Raw genomic sequence first — 22,488 nt, forward strand, 5'->3', positions numbered from 1 at the left:
TGACCATTCATCTTCCACAGTTTCTACATTCTTACAGTTTCAAATACTTAGATTTTTTTTGCTTTTTATAGACAACTGCCTTGAGCCTACTCTCACCCTAGTTTTTAGTGCACTTTCCTGTCCATTATCATGTATGATCTTTACAATATTTCCATAAGGTGTTGCTATATTCATTCCTCATGCATCAGGAATTTCAGGACCAGAGATTCTTAGTATTACATTGTTACTGGCATAATGGAAGTATTTATTGGGTTTATCTGGGCTATAGGAAGCACTGAAATATAAACCTGCTTATGCACAGTCATTAAGATATTAACACCTTTTAATAAGAACACAGTAAATGTTTCTCTGGTTCCCCAAGCCTTTTGAACTTGAGGGAAGATGAATAACAGCCAAGACAGAAGTGGACTGGCTCCGGCCCCACTGTCTTCTCCTGTGATTCTCCTGAATTTAGTCCAGGGGGGTAGTGAACCAGAGTCATTAGCTGCTGTTTCGCAAACAAGGTGAAATAAATCAGGGGTCTCAGCTCAGTCCTACAAAACAAGAGTCAATTTCACCCTGTCTACCTCTGTTAGGCAGTCTCAGTGGTCAAAGATTAATTGGTACAAGAGAAGAGTGTTTACCCCTCTCGCTCGAGTCAGACGGGTGCTGAAGAGGAGGCCGGTTCCATGTTGTAGCTCAGAGCAGAAGGTAGCAGAGCTCAGAGGTGAAAACATAGCTTTACGATGAGGATGCTGAGCGTGGTTCTGCCCCAGGGTACAGCTTACCTTACCGCTGACGCAGTGTTTCTCTGCAAGGACTGTGGGGAGGGTGGGGGAGAGTCAGGCACACCCCCTGGGTTGCAGTCTTTGCTGCTCCGCTGGCAGCATTGGGGGCCAGGGTGTGTTGCTTCAACCCTTGGAGCCTCAGCATGGACAATTATTGGGTATATGCGTGTATTAACGTTCTGCTGTATATAACACATTACCACCAATTTAACACCCATTTGTTACTCTCCAGTTCCTGTAGATCAGAAATCCAGGCACTGAGGGGTTGGCCTCCCTGCTAAGGGTTTCACAGGACTGTGTTGGCCAAGGACTACAGTTTTCATCTGGCACTCAAGATCTTCAAAGCTCACAGGCTATGAACAGAATTCATTTTTTTTTTTACAGAAGTAGCACTGAGGTCCGCATTTTCCTGCTAGCTTTTGGCCGGGAACTGTTCTCAGCAACTGGAAGCTGCCTGCAGTTCCTTGCCATGTGGTCCCCCATGGGCAGTTCACGAGAGGGGCGTTTGCAGTTTTCCAGGCCAGATGGATCATATCTCTCTGATTTCCTCTTCTGCTACTAGCCAGAGAAAAGTCTCTGCTCTTAAATTGATGCTTGCATTTAGATTACGCCCACCTGGATAACTGAAATTCGCCTCACTCCAGGCAAATACTTGGCATGCAGTAAATGGTGATTCCTGTGTAAAATGAGGTGAAGATTTGATATTTTAAAGGATGTGATGATTCCAGTAACTTTTATGCATTTGTCTCCATTAAGAGAAATATCCTATGTAAATTCCAGTTCTTTTGTCAACCACAATGCCTAGCTCACCACCAAGCACATCTGTGCTTGATGCAGACTTGTTTAAATGGTATGGGCTATGGACAAGTAAACGATCCTTTCACACTAAAAGATCACTTTCACATTTTGAAGTCTATAGACTGTGATTCAGGATTCTCTCAAGGCATTCACATATCCATCCTCAGAGTTTTAACCAATATTCATTCATTAACAACTCACACAATTTATAAGCCAGGCTACTGGCAGTTCTTAGACCTCTATTTATAACCGCATGCTGGTCATTTCAACTTGTGTGTTACACAAATATCCCAAAGTTAAACACGTGCCAATGGAATGTCACCACACCCACCCCACAGCCAAAATAATTTCCTTCTTTCACAACTTCTGTCTCAATGAATGTGTCATATTCTCCTTGAGCTCCAAAGTCAGAAACATGAGAATCATTCGTGTTAGAGTCTTTTCCCTCTTAGTCCCTTCATGCAACTGGTCAAATTGTGGCAATTCTACCTCCTGACTACATTAATGATTCCCTTGTTGTTGTTGTTGTCTGCACCCTGGCCCTCATCATGTCCTGCCTGGGCTACAGCCACAGCGTGTTTCTAATCAGGTTTCCTATTCTCAGGTTCTCCAGTCCATTCCACAGACAAGTATCAAGTTATGTTTCAAAAGCACACATCTGATGCTGCTTCTCACCAGCTTTCAATGACTCAACTGACCGCCATGAAAAAGGTCTGGCCACCCAGCTCTGCCTCCACTACCTAGCTCTACATGAATCTCTACATGAATCTCTACAGATGATCTTTTTTTTTCCCCCCATTAATTTTTATTAGTTGGAGGCTAATTACTTTACAATATTGTAGTGGTTTTTGCCATACATTGACATGAATCAGTCATGGATTTACATGTGTTCCCCATCCCGATCCCCCCTCCCGCCTCCCTCCCCATCCCATCCCTCTGGGTCTTCCCAGTGCACCAGCCCTGAGCACTTGTCTCATGCATCCAACCTGGGCTGGTGATCTGTTTCACCCTTGATAGTATACTTGTTTCAATGCTGTTCTCTCAGAACATCCCACCCTCGCCTTCTCCCACAGAGTCTAAAAGTCTGTTCTGTATATCTATGTGTCTTTTTCTGTTTTGCATATAGGGTTATTGTTACCATCTTTTAAAATTCCATATATATGTGTTAGTATACTGTATTGGTCTTTATCTCTCTGGCTTACTTCACTCTGTATAATGGGCTCCAGTTTCATCCATCTCGTTAGAACTGATTCAAATGAATTCTTTTTAATGGCTGAGTAATATTCCATAGTGTATATGTACCATAGCTTCCTTATCCATCTTTTAAAATTCCATATATATGTGTTAGTATACTGTATTGGTCTTTATCTCTCTGTCTTACTTCACTCTGTATAATGGGCTCCAGTTTCAGCCATCTCATTAGAACTGATTCAAATGAATTCTTTTTAATGGCTGAGTAATATTCCATAGTGTATATGTACCATAGCTTCCTTATCCATTCGTCTGCTGATGGGCATCTAGGTTGCTTCCATGTCCTGGCTATTATAAACAGTGCTGTGATGAACATTGGGGTGCACGTGTCTCTTTCAGATCTGGTTTCCTCGGTGTATATGCCCAGGAGTGGGATTGCTGGGTCCTATGGCAGTTCTATTTCCAGTTTTTTAAGAAATCTCCACACTGTTCTCCATAGTGGTTGTACTAGTTTGCATTCCCACCAGATGATCTTTTAAACATATTTTTGAGGCATACTTCACATATGATAAAACACATAGATACTGTATCTCTTTTGATGAGTTTAGATAAATATATGTATTTGTGAAACTACCATCCAAGTAAGATATAAAACACCAGACCTCTCTTTTTCTGACATAAATCGTAGTATGTCACTTGTCGTAACTCTCAAAACCTTCCCAGCACAGAATGGATTTCAGTTTTGCCTCTCACCTAGATCATTACACAGGAGGGAGCTGCCCACTTCTCCAGCCTTTCCTCCCGCCATCCACTCCTTCCCTCACACCTCATGCCTTGTGTCTTTCCTCGTTGTCCCAAATATCCAGCCTCATCCCTGGCTCTACCTAGAGCATTCCTATGGTCTTCCTCTCACTTCGGGTCTCTTAAAGACGACTTCCTCATTAAACCCTTGTTTAAAGATTTGTGCTTTGGAGAGTTCCCTCAATCACCCTGTTTAAAACGGCACTCACATCTCCATGGTTTCCCTTACAAGTGTCACCATGTGACACAATTTTATACATTTTTGTATGTGTTTGCACTATAATGTGAGGACTTTAGATGTCCTGTTTACTGCCATTTTCTCAATATTTGAAGTGTTGCCTGAGACTAGGTCTCAACTGATATTTATGAATGGAGGGGATGAAATCTAAACTTTATAGCCTGACGTAAAACATGATCCTTCATGATCTGGCCTTTGCTTTATTTTTTACTTATATTTTCCACTTCCCATCACTGTCTAGCCTTCAGTCAGTTTCATCTACATCCAGTTCCCTAAAGCCACCGGATTTCCTTTCACCACTGAGCACATAGTCTCAGAGTTCTTAGAATGTCTGCTTCCTTTGTTTACCTTTCAACTGTTGGTCCTGTGAATGAAAAACGTTGCCTGCCATATAAACAAACAAAGACTGCTGTAGCCATCAGACCATCACATCACAGCTGCCCCAACTATGTACCCTGAAGAGACTCGAGATGAGAAAGCACAGAACACTTGCCCTAAATAGCTGAGGTGCATATCAAAGGAATGGTTTCACTGAGCCCAGACTCTTGCATCTTCCCATACTTAGGAAAGCACTAAATTCCTTAACTTGATGTGTCCGATTTTCATTAATTAACAGTAACTTCTGGTGTTCTGAATACCTGGTCTTTGCTGCAAAAAATCCTTTATTATTTTATCCTGCCTCCTCCCTTACCTCTTTGGAGCAGTCCCTCAGAATTCTCTAAGAGGCTGTTTCCTGGGCTTGAAGCTCAGGAAAGTCTGCTGAATAAAACACAATCCTCAGCTTTTAAGTTGTGCAATTTTTTCCCGTTGACAGTCCCTTCTCAGCTTGAGTTTCTTCCTCTGAGTATCGCGCTGACTCCTCAACACACTTAGGTCTCCCTGCTCCAGTTTTCTGTTTCAAATACTCTTCCTAAAATAGCTCCTAGAGTGTCCAGTAAACATTCATACTTCAGCTGTGTTGTTCTACTAGTACCTCAGCTCTTTTAGGATACTGACATGTCTTTTCATCTTTGTATCACCAACACTTAGCCAGCTTAATGTGCAATTTGCACTCAACTGAGTTTGTTAAAAGGAGATAGAAAACAAAAGAGGTAAGTAGGAAGAGAAGAAGAAAGGACAACAAAATAGATATTTAGATCATGAAATGTGAGGATGTGAATTCAGTCCCTCAAAGGCAGAGTTCAGGGTCTCAGGAAAATAATCTAGAGTTAATGCATCCTATTTTCCTTTATTAAATCTAGGACTTATTTACATTTAGGATTTCTGAATTCTTCTTACGTCCAGCATACATTTGTGTGTGTATTTGTGGCTGTGTTTCTGAAGGGAAAGAAGATTGTACAGAAGATTTATCAAGTAGTGTTTTGCATGTAAACCCACAACACCTTTGCATGTGTGCTCAGTTGTGTCCAACTTTTAGTGACCCCATGGGCTGTTGCCTGCCAGTCTCCTCTGTCCACAGGATTTTCCAGGCAAGAACACTGGAGTGGCTTGTCATTTCCTCCTGCAGCAGATGTTCCTGACCCAGGGATCGAGCTGCATCTCCTGCATTGGCAGGCTGATTCTTTACCACTGAGCGCCTGGGAAGCCCCCAGCAAATGGTCACACATCTGCGTGATGTTCACTGTACATGTAACTAGTTCTCTAGTGTTTTTTGTAACTGTGGGCAACACATTCACAACAGAGTCCAATGCGAAAGCAATCATTTTTTGTGTAGGACACCCAATAAAACCCTGATTTTTCCTCATTTCAGTTTAAAAGTTCCTCCCTCGCTCAGGCTTTCCTCTTGAAATTAAACAGTCCAAGAAGAGTAGAGAAAAAGCTTTAGGGATGGTTGTATTAATCATGTATTTTTGTTTTGTGTATTTTATAATGCTTTGACATCTTGGTACCTTGGCTGGGGAGAGATTTTCTCTCCCAGAGGTACCTAATTCCAGGAGAGAAGATGATTCTTGGGTCAGCACAACTTTCAAATGCAAACCAACCCAACTGAACGCCTACACAGCCTACCACACCGCCCTACCACCTCCTTCATTTAGCTCTCATGTACCTGGTCAATACTTCCCTGCCGTAAATCACCGAGGACTGGGTGCCAGGTACCTGGACACCACCCCTGTAGCCCAGAGCCTGCGGAAATGATTTGAACTGTCAGTCCTAAACTTACTCAAACTTGCCCACCACATCCATTCCTTCCCAGGAAGTAAAGCTCTGGCCACACTTTGTTATTCCTTCTGCCTCCTAACCAGCCAGGGGGCTTCCCCACATAGACCAGCATAACGTGGCCTGTCTCCTTCCCTTGGGAACTGTGAGTACTGAAGGCTCTGTCAATGGCACTGACCTCTCTGCCATCACCTCTAGAGAGTCTCTGTAAGTTAATTTAGGCCACAGTGGACACAATGGCTCAGTGTAAATGAAACAAGAGCTAGAGCTAGTAATGAATCCTTTTATAGTTTGATTAATTCTAATTATCAATATTCTGCATTCCCCTTCCTCTAAGAATTGCCTGTTATAGTAATCATACCAGAAAAATCAAGAATTGCCCATGGTATTAATAACCCTAGAATGCAAGGAGCTGTGAGGAGAAGAAATGGAGGAATTCCCTGGGAAATACATGATCACACCGTTCTCTGGAACAGCACTTCGAACAATCCATTTCACTTGTTCTCAGCCATCAGAGCTGTTTTCCTGAATCATAAAATTCCCATTATGAAATAAACCCTGACATCAACTTGATTAGTGTGATCATAAATCTTAACAGCAGCATGCATGCTTTAAACTGCAGTTTTTTGGGCCACAATTATGGATTCTACTATTTCCCCTACCTACTGCAGTAATTAGATATTATTTCAATGAACAGCCAATTGTTGGCAGTATATTTTTAATGCATGTAAAATAATCATTGATTTAAAGCCACTGAAACAAGGTTTTTGAGAGCTCAATGGAAATATATATTAAATAGTACTTTTATCAATTAATTTTGGATTAAATTAAAAAGGGACCAAATTATCCATAGTCTTTGCTTATAGTTTATATATATCCCCCCTTATATATAACTTTCTTTGAACCTTTACACATATTGGCACATCTATATATAGATCATTAGTTATTTTATTTGGATATTTTTCAAAGGGAGCTTTCAATTCTGAATTGAAAGCTTTGTAATAAGACTTTTCTTTGGACATTTATGTAAATGATACTTTTAATTTATGCAAATTTATATTTAATGCAAATTTACCTAAATTAAAATAGCCCTGATGCTAAATGGGCCGCTGCTGCAGGATACTTTATGTACTTCAGTGCAGAAATGGAGGTTTGGAATTGAGGCTCTGTAACTGGCTTGGTCATATTTTTGAAGGTAAAGGAGCTTCCAACAAATGACCAGACACAGGATCAATTCTTAGAATTTCCATTCACAATGAAACCCACTTCCAGGAGGTCGACATTGCCCCGAGTTTGGATTTCAGCTTTAGCATTATTTGTGAGCAAGGGCTTTCCAGGTGGCTCAGCAGTAAAAAATCTGCCTGCAGTGCAGGAGACGTGGGTTCTATCCCTGGATCAAGAAGATCCCCTGGGGAAGGAAATGGCAACCCACCACAGTATTCTTGCCTGGGAAATCCCATGGACATAGGAGCCTGGTGGGCTACAGTCCAGCAGTCACAAAGAGTCAGACGTGACTGAGGGACTAAACAACAACAGCAACAGTTGTGAGCAAACTTGGGTCCGTTACTTGACCTTTGTTATCCTTAGCTTTATCATCTGTAAAGAGACAGATAAATGAATGGTCACCAAAATCTTCTCACCTGCCAACCTAAGAAACATAAGGAATTAAGGGACTGCATAACATAATCATCTAGACTGTCCATATATAGAAAGATAGAGAAGGTAACTGTATCATTTACTGCCTTATTAAGACACATTCATTCACTAATATTTTAATAATAAACTAATTTTTTAGTATATATTAGATCTGATAGAAACATAAGATGGGCTCTTTGCTTCAAGGATGACCTCTATCTACCTCCCCATCTGAGGGTCATGAAAGAAATTCTAGTTTAGTCTTTGTTGTGGCCAAATTATTTGCTTTAAATTATGGCTCAGCAGCCAACATACAAAAAGAAATTATTGAATAGTCAGTCAGCTCGGTGATATTAGAAAAGTTGTTAATTCGCGTTAGAATTATCTTTCAGTTTTTGTTGTTCAACTTAATTTCCTTGGAAGAATGGCCATGAAAACAAATTTTAAAATTTGTTTTTCTGTAGAATTATTTTTTTATGATGAATATGACTGAAAAACTGAGTGGAATTCCAAGCTAAATGATCAAAACATTTATTGAAGTTTGGGTTTTCAGTGGTCTGTGGTTGTGAAATGATTCTCATAGAGGCTATTAATACAAATCAAATTAATCATGCTAACATGATAATAAGTGATAACAGTAATAATACAGAACCAGGTTCCTCAATGACAGGCATACCACAATCCTAAATCAGTTCAAAGATATGACCATCTAAAAATGAATAGGAGTAGGAAGAAAAACCATCTCATTTATGGACCGCAAGCACAGAACCTCAGAAACTCCACTGTCCCCCTCTGAGAAGATATATCCATGAGTGAGTCTCTTAAATGATTAAAAATCAAAGCGGAAATAACATGACACCAACCTTGTTGCTTGTCCTTCTTCTCTCGCATTCCTTGACTGTTTATACACACACACAACATAAAACAAGGTACAGATAAAGCAGAGAGTGGTTCATTGTTGCCCATTAACAGATGATGGAGGCCTGCAGCAGAACGCCCAGTGGAAGGAAATCTAAGCTCACTAACTAAATATTCAATGTGCTCCCAAATCCTGATTATCAGGAAAAGAGCTAGAATAGCAAACGTACAAGCAGGCTCAATTAACCCTAATTAGTTGAGAGTCAGGCTACAAAAGACTTAATTAGCAGTTATTAGGTGCTGCTCAGAAGAGGAGCATAAATAATGGTTGGTAGCAAGCTGTGTTTAAGAGTCTCCTGGCTGAGTGACACCAAAAAAAAAAAAAAAAAAAAAAAAAAAAGGTAAAAGCATGTTCCTCCATTGAGAATTAATTGTAAAATGATAATATGGGTCTTGACTTAAATTTCATTTATTCAGAGTGGATTGTTGATGTAGTGGTTTTTTTCTGGACAACTTCGATGCTTCAGGAGAGGAGTTTGAAAGTTGAATTCTAATGGTGTGATGGTTATTCTCTACCACACAGAGATGAACATCTGCTTTTGGGATGGTGAGTGGATAATAGGGTTCAGAGGAATAGATGAAAGGTTTTCTTTGAACATTTCAGAAGTCAGTCTTTGGAGGGTCTTGCATTAAGGAGGTCCAGGGAGGAATGGTTGATGTGCAGAGGGCTGAGTTATAAGGGGCATAAAGATGAGCTGGAGACTGGTGCCTGCTTTGATTGGTCCAAGCCCGAGTTCGAGCTGTACATCAAATGGGTCCAGAACAAAGCCTCTTTCCTCTTTTCCTGCGCTGTCTACTCACCAATATGTGGCTCATAGGAGCTGGAAGTTAAGGACCCGTGTTTGACTTCAGAGTAAAATAATTTTCATCAAAAAGACACAATGTCCAGATTAAGATAAGAAGCAGAGACAAGGGAATGTGATACACCTTCTCCACCAGTTTTGCTCTCTCTTGCTCTTTCTTTCTCTGACACTTTTATGGATTAGGTATGACCCTCAGAGAGGTAGAAAATTGTAATGTTCCTCTTAAGTTTTATAGCATCCTGCACAAAATATGGGCTTGGCATGAATGGAGTCAGGAATTAGTTGTAGAACACTCAGTTGTCTTATGTTTTATTGCATATTTGATTATCTGTATTTAGGTCAGTTCAGATCAGTTGCTCAGCTGTATCTGACTCTTTCCAACACCATGGACTGCAGCATGCCAGTCTTCCCTGTCCCTCACCAATTCCCGGAGCTTGCTCAAACTCATGCTCTTTGAGCCGGTGATGCCATCCAACCATCTCATCCTCTGTCATCTCCTTCTCCTCCTGCCTTCAATCTTTCCCAGCATCAGGGTCTTTTCCAATGAGTCAGTTCTTCTCATCAGGTTGTCAAAGTATTGGAGCTTCAGCTTCAGCATCAGTCCTTCCAATGAACACCCAGGACTGATCTCCTTTAGGATGGACTGGTTGGATCTCCATGCAGTCCAAGGGACTCTCAAGAGTCTTCTCCAACACCATAGTTCAAAAGCATCAATTCTTTGGCGTTCAGCTTTCTTTATGGTCCAACTCTCACATCCATACATGACTACTGGAAAAGACCATAGCCTTGACTAGACAGGTCTTTGTTGATAAAGTAATGTCTCTGCTGTTTAATATGCTGTCTGTCTTGATCATAGCTTTTCTTCCCAGGAGCAAGCATCTTCTAATTTTGTGGCTGCAGTCACCATCTGCATTGAGTTTGGAGCCCAAGAAAATAAACTCTTTCACTCTTTCCATTGTTTCCCCATCTGTTTGCCATGAATTGATGGGACCAGATGCCATGATCTTAGTTTTCTGAATGTTGAGATTTAAGCCAACTTTTTCACTCTTCTCTTTCACTTTCATCAAGAGGCTTTTTAGTTCTTCACTTTCTGCCATAAGGGTGGTGTCATCTGCATATCTGAGGTTACTGATATTTCTCCCAGCAATCTTGATTCCAGCTCGTGCTTCCTCCAGCCCAGAGTTTCTCATGATGTACTCTGCATATAAGTTAATTAAGCAGGGTGACAATATATAGCCTTGACGGACTGTTTTCCCAATTTGGAACTAGTCTGTTGTTCCATGTCCAGGTCTAACTGTTGCTGCTTGACCTGCATACAGATTTCTCAGGAGGCAGGTCAGGTGGTCTGGTATTCCCATCTCTTTTAAGAAGTTTCCACAGTTTGTTGTGATCTACACCATCAAAAGCTTTGGCATTATCAATAAAACAGAAGTAGATTTTTCTGGAATTCTCTTGCTTTTTCTGTGATCCAGTAGATGTAGGCAATTTGATCTCTGGTTCCTCTGCCTTTTCTAAATCTGTATTTAATATAACTATAAATGTTATCATTCATAAAACTCTTTAAGCCTGGTCATAAATTATTTCACAGACCAATACTGTTTGTTCAGTTCAGTTCAGTTCAGTCGCTCAGTCGTGTCTGACTTTTTGCAACCCCAAGAACTGCAGCACGCCAGACCTCCCTGTCCATTACCAACTCCCAGAGTTTATCCAAACTCATGTCCACTGAGTCAGTGATGCCATCCAACCATCTCATCCTCTGTCATCCCCTTCTCCTCTTGCCCTCAATCTTTCCCAGCATCAGGCTCTTTTCAAATGAGTCAGTTCTTCACATCAGGTGGCCAAAGTATTGGAGTTTCAGTTTCAACATCACTCCTTCCAATGAATATTCAGGACTGATTTCCTTTAGGATGGACTGGTTGGATCTCCTTGCAGTCCAAGGGACTCTCAAGAGTCTTCTCCAACACCACAGTTCAAAAGCATCAGTTCTTCAGTTCTCTTTGTTCCCAGAACTCCCACCCTGCAGCCCCTACTTTCATTCCTTCAAGTCCTGCTTTATCATCTATGCAGCAATGATACACCAGGTCCTTCTCACACTTTGAATATCCAAATTCTCCTTCTGTTCCCAGCTGGAGAAAACTCATTGCTTTTACAAGTCCCATGTCATTAGTGTTGGACACACTCAAATAACCCCTCTTTAGAGTGACTTTGCTTAGTAACCTTGATTATCTCTCAGAATCCCTCTTGTCATGTAGCATAACATAATCCCAGTACCATATGTCACATGTTTATAGTTTTAGAGATTATAGCTCAACCTTCCCTGCATCTACAACCTAGGACCCTCCTGGGGACAGAGGGCGGCAGTGGTTACTGGGCAGGAACTGGAGAGGGAGGCTACCAGGGTCATCAGCAGCCTGAGGTGGGGAGTGGGTGTCTGGGGTGTCTGAGTCCATGTCCTGGATACCTGGGGGGCAGAGGAGGACACATTGCACATGGGCTGGGACTCCAAGCCTCTGGCACATTCTCCACTGTCCAAGAGATTCAAGGATAAGATTAGGAAGAATTTCAGATGGCAACTGGGAAATAATAAAACCCATTTGGGGTTTCCTGTCTTGAGTATGAGAGCCTGTGAGACTGAGCTGACCACATGCTCATGAAGCTAGCTCTGAAAACAGACAGTATGTAAATATTTGCTATTATTATTTTTTACTGAGAATGATTTTGTGGACACTAGACACTTAGACAAAATACTCAGTTGCTTCAAAATACTTGTCTTATTTTTTTACAAATGGCTTTAAGTCAGTACTGACACAGAGGCATCTTGTATTCAGTGAGGCTGTTCCAAAGGACTGTCTTTAAGGACTCCAGTTCTTGTTCTTGTTGTTTAGTTGTTAAGTCGTGTCTGACTCTTTGCGACCCCGTGGACTGAAGCCTGCCCGGTTCCTCTGTTCATGGACTCTAAACTGTTGACTGAAAGTAACTCTTCTCATGGCAGAGGTGGTGGTGACATTTCACAGGGAATATGCGCAACTCCTTTCTTTTTATTTTTCAGTTTTTTTTCTCTTGTTCGGGGTATTGTAACTCCCAAGCTAGAAATCTGACTTGTTTTACAATCACTGAAATTAATTAAAAATAAATAAACTTGAACATTCACTTAAGTATTTCCTTATTTCTTTTTTTTTTAGCTGATCATACAATTCAATTCAAAGTCCCTTCTACAGAGTAACAGAATAAGTTATGAAAATTTCAAAAGTTTTCCCTTTTTTTCTTCTTTTGCTATCAGAGCTACAATAGATGGTAAACGCTTAATCCCAAGGAAACTAATAAAGTGAATTGCTCACACAATTACATATTATTTTTCTGTTATGTACAGTTCTCTCAAGGGCCTAATGCTCCATGATTGACTGATCTATGAAGCCAGAGTCATGTCTTGTTTTGAGCTTTAAGTATTCAACCACCTCTAAATTTTTGACAAGGTTGCTTAAAGACTGATGTGATTGAATCATAAGACTACTCAAACTCTACAACATATGCTTTGTTCTGTGTGGGGAAAAAATTCCCATCAACCATAAAAAGAGGAAGGGAAAATATAACAAATTCTTTAAGAGTGGTGAGCTGAGCCAAAAATGATACATACTGGAGAGAGATGAATTTGGGCTCTTGACTAATATAAAAAGGAGAATCAAAGTGCAGCAGTGACAGCAGACAGTGGGTCTAATTATCTCCAGAGGGGGGCATTAGGATTTCTGGACTCCAGCTGTCAAGAAGCTGTAAACTTCTCCAGGCTAGCATTTGAATTTTCATAGTAAAACATCAGACCTCAGTTGCATCAAGAGACTTACAGGGTCAATGCAGAGCCAAGCCAATCCTAACTCTTCAGATGCTGGGGGACTTGCTTAAACAAATCTGCTCACCTTTCCAGATGCATGGCTCTGCCACAAAACTTGAAATACTCATAGTGATACCTTTGAGACTTCCAGACAGTAAGTGGGTTCTGATCCTAATATTTGTGAGATAGTTGAGCAGCAAAATTTAATTTAATTCTAGTAATGTTTATAGAACACTTTATATGGAGAAAGCCTTATGCCATGGAGACATATTGTTTGTGGTCAATGGCTGGACTTTTCCATTTGTGTAACCTGAAACAAGTAGGCTGATCTCTGTAAGTAAGAGGGTTCTCATGTCTATCCTGGCAAGAATAATTATATAGATCTTGGTTGTCTCTTTTTCTGCTTCCCTGGAAGCAGACCCCCAACTGTGGACTGAGAAAAGATAGTTGACTTGCAAGGTGATCCCAGAAACACTGGTTAGGGAACAAGGTGGGGAAAGGAAAGAGAAAGCAAGCAATGAAGAACAGACCACAAAGTAAGTCATCACTGTGACACCCGGGGCAGCGACAGATTCTCAGAGTATGGTTCAAGGTTGGCCAGAGTCACTCGAACACTGGTTAGAAATGTGGATTCTCAGGTCCCACTCCAGACCTCCTGAATTAGAAACCATGCAGCCTGGTCCAGTAAACCCTGCAGGGAATTTTGTGGCTCCCTCAAGTCTAAAATCTGGTGAACTAGGGAGCATGGGCGAAACACTTGGCTCAGAGTGATTCCAGGACTGGTGGAAGGCAACTGGGCCATTGATATACCAACACCCTAAGTCATGATGGAGGGCTGTCAGGGAGAGGGTGTTGGAGATAAACCATAATTCTCCAGCACTTTCTCCCATGGTGCCCTTGGGCAGAATGGTCTCCAGAGTAAGCTCTTGGCAAAGAGATGTTGGCCCTGGCAGCTAGAAGTCCCAGGAACCTTACAATTCCTAGACCTAAGGACACATGGTTAGGGCCCCAACAGCTATGACCAACAGCTACTGTGGTGTCTGAAGGATTGAGATAATATGCTAAAGGGCATACTGCAGTGTCTGTCACGTAGTCCATTATATATGCACATCTAAGGATGGTGCACGGATTAACAAGCTGTAATCCTTGCCCTCAGAGAGCAGAGCATTTCTGAAGAGAGCTAGGATGAAGACTCACAAGAATAATCTAAGGCGGGGTGCAATAGATGCCACAGGTGATGGAATTGTAGGCGGGAGGAACATATCTGATTTGAAGAGGAAGAAAGGCGTTCATGAATCAGTGGCATCTGAGATGGGAGGGGTAGGCTCCCGGGCTTGCTGAGATGAAACAAGAAGGGTGATAGAACTGTGAAGAAGGACTCAGGTCGCTGTATCAACTGCCAATGGAACACGAGTGCCTCTTGTATCTGGATGTCTGAGCTGCACATATTCATTTACCAGATGGAAGTAGTTTCTGTAGGCCAAAAATTTGAAATGTAAGGGTGCTAAGGTTAGTGTTTCTTTGCCATTCACATCTCCAACTAGTTTCTGTGAAAGAATTAAGGCTAACTGGTTTGAAAAAACAGAAACAGATATTTCAAGCAGCTGCACAGATGTGTGGCTTCACTGGGACTCATATGGAAATGAGAAAGTGCTGACTTAATTTTTTCAGTAGCATTGTTACCACTATAACATAACTTTAGTAGTCTTAGGCAGAACTGTCAATATTTACTGTGAGAATTTTGTACATATACGTTAAAACATCCGTTCTGAAGAGGAGGGTGGAGTGGAGAGAGGAAATAAGTCGAGTAGAATGAATATAGAATTCCATATTTTTGAGAGCTTTTAAACTGGGATCCCATTCCTCACAGCAAAATATATCCCTTGCTCTGCCACACTCCTTCCTTGGTGTCCCTATTTCCTTACTGGCCACTGCTATAGACTGAATGTTTGTGCCCCCCACCACCCCCGCTCATATATTGAAGCCCTAACCCTCAGTGTGAAGATATTTGGGACCTTAGGAAGTAGTTGGGTCATGAGGGTGGAGTCCTCACAAATGGGATTAGTGCCCTTGTAGGAGGAGACATGAGGGAGATGATATCTCTCTGTCACCTGACAGCAAATCAGGAAGAGGACTCCTACCAGGCACCTTAGTCTTGGACCTCGCCGCATCCAAGGCTGTGAGAAATAAATGTCTCTGTTTAAGCCACCTGGTCTATTGTATTTTGCTATAGCAGCTCAAGCAGACTAAGGCAGCTCTCAATCCCCGAGGTTTCAGTTCCTCATCAAACGTGCTACATCCCATCGCATCCCTGATGCCTCCCTCTCTTTCTCATCAACAGTGGAGAATGGTCCACAATTTTCCAGATATTGGGAGTCTCCTACCTTATAATAAAGGGGACTTTTGTTCTTACTTTCTTTTTTTCCTGAGTTATTGAGGATATTTGTGAAAATAAGCCTAGAGGAGAGGAAAGAGGGATTAGTACTGAGGTGCTTACATGAAGGGGAGTAGAAGAAGCTTAAAGTATTAAAGAGTGAAGAAGGAGACTTCACTGCCAGCTGGGCTCTCCTCTTTTTTTAAATTATATTTTCTAGGTCTACTGTGGAAAGCAATGTATGAGAGTGTGTGTGTGTATGTGTGTGTGTGTGTATGTGTGTGTGTGTGTGAGTGAGTCACTCACAGTATGAAATCTATTAGTAGAACTTGCTGAGATAGTTGAAGATCCCCTGAGAGATTTCCTGTTCCAGAGTTTTATGTGTTAAAGTGTTGATATTTAGTGGTGGTGAAACTCCTGGTGTGGTTAAGTGATATCTGTGGAATGGAGAGCAAAAATCTGCGCTGTATCCCGTTTTAGCTGATGGGCTTGTCAGCACCATGTGCTCCGAAGTCTGCAAATAATGGACAGATAAACATTCTTATTCAGATAAACAAGATAAACATTCTTCTATAGACCGAGAATCGAAGTTCTAGAAATAATTTAGAAGGTGTCACAATGGTCACCTCTTACACTGATTCAGTATTTTATGAAGGTTTATACTTGTACATGACTTTGTTCATTGTTTCCCCAGTATTGTCCTTTAAGGGAAGACTTCACCACAGATCAAACACTGGGGTATTGAGTCGTCGTTGTTGTTGTTTGTCGCTCATTCATGTCCGACTCTTTGCGACCCCAGAACTGTAGCCAGCCAGGTTCCTCTGTTCACAGACTTCTCCAGGCAAGAATACTGGAGTGGGTTCCGTTCAGTTCAGTCACACAGTCATATCTGACTCTTTACGACCCCATGAACTGCAGCATGCCAAGCTTTCCCATCCATCACCAACTCCTGGAGCTTGCTCAATCTCATGTCCATTGAGTTGGTGATGCCATCCAACTATCTCATCCTCTGTCATTCCCTTCTCCTCCTGCCCTCAACCTTTTCCAACATCAGGGTCTTTTCCAGTGAGTCAGCTCTTCACATCAGGTGGCCAAAGTATTGGAGTTTCAGCTTCAGCAACAGTTCTTCTAAAAAATATTCAGGACTGATTTCCTTTAGGATGGACTGGTTGGATCTCCTTGCAGTCCAAGGGACTCTCAACAGTCTTCTCCAACACCACAGTTCAAAAGCATCAATTCTTTGGCACTCAGCTTTTTTTATAGTCCAACTTTCACATCCATACTTGACTACTGGAAAAATCATAGCTTTGACCAGATGGACCTTTGTCAGAAAAGTAATGTCTCTGCTTTTTAATAAACTGTCTAGGTTGGTCATAGCTTTTCTTCCAAGGAGCAAGCATCTTTTAATTCATGGCTGCAGTCACCATCTGCAGTGATTTTGGAGCCCCCCAAAATAAAGTACATCACTGTTTCCCCATCTATTTGCCATGAAGTGATGGGACCAGATACCATGATCTTAGTATTTCTAAGAATACTGGAGTGGGTAGCCCTTCCCTTCTCCAGGGGATCTTCTTGCACATCCTACATTGGCAGGCAGTTTGCTTACTGCTGAACCACTGGGGAAGCCTGGGGTATTGAGTGTCTGTTACTTAAGTCAAGCCAAAAGGTGAGCTGAGAGTAGTCGGCCTGGCAATGATCACGGTTCTATAATGGATTTTAAATCAGAGCTTGTTTGCGAAGAAGTCAGTCCATTGTATAGACTGAATAGAATTGGAGAATAGAGTGTAGACTGCAGCAGACAAATCAGAGGTTGAAGATAAAGCAATTAAAATATATCAGCTATGCTGTATGCATCTCAGTCTGGAAAACAAAATAAGGTATCTTTCCAGCCATGCAGTTATCCCATTCCTTCATTTTGATAAACATCTCTTAAATAATTTCTAATATATTAATCCAGGTACTATCAGGGATACAAAAGGAAGTTAAGAAATGACCTTTTCTGGAGGTCATCAAAATAGCAACATTGAAGACCCCTACCTTTTCCCCCTCAGTGAAGATCAGCAATTAGATAGCTATCCATGAACAAAAACAGCCCTGGGAGTGCTCTGGATTCTGCTTAAGAGATTTTGCCAACACAATGGATCAAAAACCTGAGAATAATTATGCAAGGAGAGAAGGCAATAGCTTCATTTTGTTTGTATCATCCCCACCCCCTGCTTCAACCCCAAGTCAGCATTGCTCAGCTCCAAACTGCAACTTCTCAGCTACAAAGAGTTTCTCTCACCGGGAGAGGAACATTGAGAAGAGCCACGAGCTTTCCCACCCTCTTGAGGCTCTGAACTAAGGTCCTGATTTGGTTTCACCTGAACCAGGCTGTGAAGCTGAGATGTTACAGAGATGCAGGAGCAGGAAAGAACACCTGGGCTACCAAGAGCAGCCATGTAGCAAGAGAAGTTGCATTCCCAGTGGTCTGTTCTGCAGGCAAACCCAGCAGATTTTGTCTCCAAAGCAACTAAAAGGCCAGTACAGCCTCCTTGGAGCCCCTGCCGTTTTCACCAGCTTGCGCTCCATGGGTATCCATAGTCACTAGTGCCAGCTCACTCCCACGTCTGCCAGAACTCAGGAACGATAGCCAGCTCAGTCGTCCATGTCTGCCTGAATACAGGACACCAGCCTAGACCCCTGCAGCTGTCCCCACTGCCATGCACATGCTGAGGGGTGAGCTCCAGCTGTGTACAGGCACGGAACCAGCCTGCGCTGCCGCACGCATGCCAGGGGAGACGGCATGACCATCGGAGAGCCCGTCCACAGCGGAGCCTCTGCGTGTGGCTCGGAGCAGACCCTGTCTTCTCTCACTGGCCCACACCACTGTGCTCACCTACAGCCAGCCTCTCCAGCTGCGCTTGTGCCTGCCCCCAGCCTGCCCCTGTCATCACACGCCCATGGCAGTGTGCCTGCCAAAGGAGAGATTGGGCAGCTCCAGGAGAGCAGGCTGACAGTCGGGGCTCCCAGAGCTGCCAGTGAGCCTGTGGTTGGTCCCAGTCTATCCTGCCTGCCCTGGCCCACGCCACTCTGTATTTGTATGCAGCCAGCCCCGGCCACTACACGGGCACCTGCAACTGGCCCCCACTGCCGAGTGTGTGCACACCACTGGCTCCAGCCACCTCTGCTGCCTGCCCTGGTCTCTAGCAGGTAGACCCGAGGCTGCCAGTGAGGATCCCAGCAGCCCTTGCAACCACTGCTAACCTCCCTCCCCATCTTGGTACTTACCAAGGACCACACAGTTGTTGATGCTCTGAGCCGCAACAGCCTGAGTGGAAGAGACATCATACGCCCCGGCCCCCACCCAGAGCCACCACCCGCCTCCACACTAAGTGCCCTGTGCCGCTAGACTCGGGAACCCAGTAAGCTCCAGCGTGTCCCCAACCTTGAGTGAAAGCCTTCCCTTACTGCAGTTAATCTGTAAAGTCTGGAAGAAATGACTGCCTCCCCAAATGCACAAATACCTTTTCAAGGCTAAAGGAATTATGAAGAATTTACAGTATTCCTTTACCAAAGGGAATATTGTAAATCTCTAGTAACTGGCCGCAAGGAAATGGAGGTCCAAGAATTTCTTGGGGGACAAAGAATTCACAACAATTGCTCAGAGAGCTGCAGGAGAACACAGAGAAACTTCTTAACAGTAATAGGAAAAACATATGAGATAAAATTGAGAAGCTCAACAAAGATACAGAAAACATTAAAAAGAACCAAAGATGAATTTTTTGGAGCTAGAGAATACAACTGGACTAAAAAATTCAATAGAAATTTTTAATAGCAGATTTATCCAAACAGAAGAGAAGAGTACAACTGAGAAGACAGAGCAACTGAAATTAATCAGAGGAGCAAAAAGAATGAAGAGGAATGAAGAAAGCCCGTGGGACTGGTGGAATGACATCAGGAGAAAGTGATGTGTGCACACTGGAGTCCCAGAAGGACAGGAAAGGGGAAAGGACACAGAAAGCTTATTTAAGGACTGAAAGCTTCTCAAGCCTGGGGATATATTTGGAAGTCTAACTTCATAAAACTAATCAGTACCAAAAAATTTCAATCCAAAACTAACTTTTCCAAGATCCACTAAAATGAAGCTTTCTAAAACAAAGACAGAATTTTAAAAGTGGCAAGAGAAAAAGGAGATTCTAAAACCACTAAAGTGGATTTGTACAGATTTGCACAGATTTTGTGGTCCAGCAAAAAACGGGATGATAAATTCAAAGTGATGAAGGAAATAAAATGCCAACCGAGAATACTTTATCCAACAATGAAAACGGTGTCTTTCAGAAATAAAGGTGAAATAAAGACTTTTCCTAACAAATGAAGCCTGAGGAGTTTACCACCACTAAGCCTATATTATAAGAAATGTTGAAAAGAATTCTTTAAGCTGACATGAAAGGATGCTAACATGAAAACATATGAAAATATACAACATACTAGTAAAGTTAATCACATGGTCAGATTCAGACTTGGTAACAAATAGTGCTGAAATATGGTTGTCTATTAACTACTTAACTGTAGTATAAAGGTTAAAGACAAAATGCTAAAAAACAGCTATACTACAATAATTTGTTAATGGATACACAATTTCAATAAAATATGTAAATTGTGGCATTGGAAACATAAAAAAGGAGTAAAAGGGTAGTTTTTGTGTGCAAAGTTAAATTATCAGTGTAAATAGTGCATTATGTTTAGTGTTTTATGTAAGCCTCACATTAACGACAAAGCAAACACCTACAGTAGATTCACAAATAATATAGAACAGGAACAAAAGGATAGCATTATGGAAAATAGGAAAAGCTATAGTAATCAAAATAATATGGTCCTGGCATAAAAAAAGAGAGACCAATGGAACACAGTTGAGAGTTCAGACATAACCCTAAAATACAGTCAGTGAATGTTTGACAGTGGGACCTACCATACTTAGTGAGGAAAGGATAGTTCTTTCCGTAAATAGTGCTGAGAAAACTAAGTAAGCACTCAACGAGGAAATTTGACACCTGCTTTACACCACTCACAGAAATTAACTCAAAATGGGTAAAGACTTAAACATAAGAACTGAACATGTAAAATTTCAAGATGAAAACATGGGGCTAAGTTTCCTTAATATTAGTCTTGGCAGCAACTTTTTTTCGATACTGCACCAAAGTACAGGCAACAAAAGTAAAAATTAACCACCAGAATTATATCAAACTAAAAGCATCTCACAGCAAAAAAAAAAAAATAAATAAAATCCATAAAATAAAAAGGCAACCTATGGAATGAGAGAAATGTCTTCAAATTGAAATCATTTATCTGATGAGGAGTTAATATTCAAAATATATAAAGAATTAATACAATTCAGCAGCAAAAAAATAATCAATCTGATTGAAAAATGGTCAGAGGCACTGACTAGACATTTGTCTAAAGAAGACCTACAAAAAGACAATAGGTATCTGAAAACGTGATGGACATCACTAAATATCAGGAAAGTGATGCAAGTCAAAGCCATGAGGTATCACCTTCTACCTGTCATAATGGCTGTTATCAACAAGGCAAAAGATAGCAAGTGTTAGCAAAACTGGAGAAAAGGGAACCTGTTCTGATGCAGGTTGGTGCAGCCCCCATAGAAGAGTGTCGAGGCTTTTCAGAGTATTAAAACTATGCCCACCACATGATCCAGCAAGTCCACTTCCCGGTATGGTCAAAGCTGTTGGAATCAGGACCTTGATGAGATACATGCACTTTGTATAGGTACATGTATATCTCTCTCTATCAGTCTATCATGGAAATACTGTCTAGCCTTGTGAAAGGAAGGACATTCTGTCATGTATAACATATAACAACATGGATGAAAAAAAATTAATTGTAAAATAAAAATTGTTCAGGGTCAGGAATTTGACAAATGTTAAGCTAAATAAAATCAACCAGGTGGGCTTACGGAGTATCTCAGGGAAGGTCCCAGTGTGGATGGTGGATTATGTGTGTATCTGGTTTCATGAAGAGGCTGATTCACATGATAAAATCTTCACAGCTTTCCGGAAGCAGTACCAGTCAACATTTAGTCCCTTTTCTTAGGTTGTCTTAGGAACTGATCTACTTAATGTACAGTGTAACTCGAGTTATAAAATTTTAAACAGATTACAAATTTTATCCTTTTTTTTTCCTTTCATGGATACTCATACAAATATTCCTTGTATTGTTAATGAAATTTCTAGCTCCACTGAAATATGCAATATGCCACATTGCCTTCAATGCAAATTTAGTTTTTATACTCATAATAAGAGCACTTAGAGTCCACATTTAAGCAACAGTAATGTGTTACTAAAGCTAAGAAAAGGAAATGAATTATACATAGATTTTACCATCTCCCTTAGCTGATTGTATTACCTTTAGGCGCCATGACATATGTTCAGCATATGCCATACTTTTAAACCCTGACCTATTGTTACAATTAGCGCTTGCTGTATAACAAACTGCCTCAAGATGTAGTGACTTAAAACAACAATCCTTTATTGTTGCTCACCGTTTTGTGAGTGGCTGTGCTTATGTGGGCTCTTCTTGTCTGAGGTCATCCATATGGTTACAGTCAGATGGCAGATGTGTCCCAGCTGAAGGCTCATTAGGCTGGATGTCCGTGATAGCTTTCCACTCCCAAGTCTTGTGCCTCATCTGGAAGGCCCAGGACAGTTAGGGGTTGACTGGACGTTTCTATCTATCCACAGAGCCTCTCCATTTGACTAGCTACTTTGGATTCCCTTATAGCACAAAGGTCTCAGTATAGACTGTTTGTGTGGTGTCTGGTTTTTCCTTGAATACATATTTCGAGAAATCAAGGCAGAAACTCCATTCTCAAATGATTCAGTTTCAAAATTATATTGTATATTAATGCATATATGTGAAATCTAGAAAAATGGTACAGATGATCGTATTTGCAAAGCAGAAATAGAAACACAGACATAGGGAAC

The sequence above is a fragment of the Muntiacus reevesi genome, chromosome 10 (genome assembly GCF_963930625.1).
Source record: "Muntiacus reevesi chromosome 10, mMunRee1.1, whole genome shotgun sequence".
NCBI lineage: Eukaryota > Metazoa > Chordata > Mammalia > Artiodactyla > Cervidae > Muntiacus > Muntiacus reevesi.